Below are 1760 nucleotides of genomic sequence, written 5' to 3' on the forward strand. Positions count from 1 at the left end.
GGGCGACCGAAATGGGCTGATGACTGCGATTGCCGGGGATTCCGGTTGGCCGCACCGCGCGCGGCCTTTAGATTCCACCACCGCTATGAAGGGTGGCCGATGGTGGCGGCCCATTGTGCCGATAACGCGAGATGACGTCGCGATATCCCCCCCCCCCAACACCACTTCCCCTCGCGAATTTCCTCCTCTCTGACAGCAGGCAACGGCCGCGCGGACAGAGTTCTCGAAGGAGTTATCATTGAGGAAATGAGACAAAATAACGGAAAATAAAAATACTTTTGGTGCGCCTAACAACTACAACTCTGCAACAACAACAACAAGTCGTGCTGCTGGAGCCGCGAGCGCGGAGCGAAACTCGCCCCTGAACTACATCATATCCCGTAAGTAAACTCGCCGGACCCCATTCCCACTCCGGGCGGCCGGTCCGGCTGCAGCGCTGGACTCCAGGGCTGGAAGGCTGCCGAGCCGCACCGAGCTCGGAGGGGAAAGGGTGAAGAGTAACCGGAAGCACAACAAAACTGTGGACTGGAAAAGGGACACCAGAAGTGGTCAGAGGCAGAGGGTGCCCTATAGTACTGCTGGCAGCACCGGGCCGCATCAACTAGACCAGGACTGGGAGGGGGGGGGGGGACAAAGACCAGACATAAAGGCGGCTGCTGACCACTGCGCGCCGCTCCGCCCCGCCAGCAGGACAGCGAGCGGCACTTCGCGGCCACCTTACGTTCTGCACTATTTACCCTCCATACCCCCCCCCCCCCTCTCCCTCCAACCTCCTTTATAGTGTCACGAGCGCCGCTGGGTAGGCCTTTCTGATCGGCGGCCCACCTCACTCTCTTTCTCACACAAACACGCACACACACCCGTACAGCCCTCCCTCCCGCTGTTTACTTTACACGTATCGGGGCAAACGGAGTGACAGGTAAAATGTAGCGAAAGAGGAGAGTGCGTGCGGTCGTGCGTGATACCTCGGGGCTGTTCCGGCGTGACCTACAAAAAAATAATTGAGAACTTTTGCTAATAATTATATCGGCCCGGGATATCGACCTTTCCCCCACCTTCCTTCTCCTTCTATCCACTTTTCCTTTTTCTTCCTTTCAGGTTTGCGTGTGTTTTGCGGGCCGGGAACCCTAGAAGCAGCTTTGCAGGAAAAAGCTTTCGACACGTTCAGCCCCGTAGTTATACCGTACAGTCATGAGCCCTAATTTCGGACAAAATTGGCTGTTTTTCGTGTGTTTCGTGGACACTTGATTGAGTATGAAAAATCTGTTGAGATTGGAGGTACTCTGGGTGAGGACCTACCGAATGACCCCCATATTGAATGTATAGCTCAACATGGTCAGCCAGTGTAGCCCTTTAAGTGCTGTCCGAAATTAGGGAGTGAAAGTGCTCTAATTCCGGGCACATGCCCTAATTTCGGACAAGTAGGTTATTTTTCTCCGAAAAACTACAAAAACACCATTTTATGATACTTAGGAGATGCCGACAACATTGGCGTGTGCGCGGTGTGTTTGTGTGTGTGTAGGGGGGGGGGGTGTCCGAGCACAGCTTTACAAATACATTTGTAAGGAAAAGCGAAAAAAGCATTTACGCTTACGCTTTTCCTTACTTTTGGCCCCCTATTGCCGAGGCAATTTGATAGTCACGACTTTTTCCAGTTGAGAGCGGGCAACTACTTGGTCGGTAAACCCATTGCACGGTAAAAAAATATTTTCCAACCCAAACTTTTCGCACAGAGGCTGCCGAAAACGGGCCCGGAGACG

This window comes from Frankliniella occidentalis, unplaced genomic scaffold (assembly GCF_000697945.3).
Source record: "Frankliniella occidentalis isolate FOCC.00 unplaced genomic scaffold, Focc_3.1 Scaffold240, whole genome shotgun sequence".
Lineage (NCBI taxonomy): Eukaryota > Metazoa > Arthropoda > Insecta > Thysanoptera > Thripidae > Frankliniella > Frankliniella occidentalis.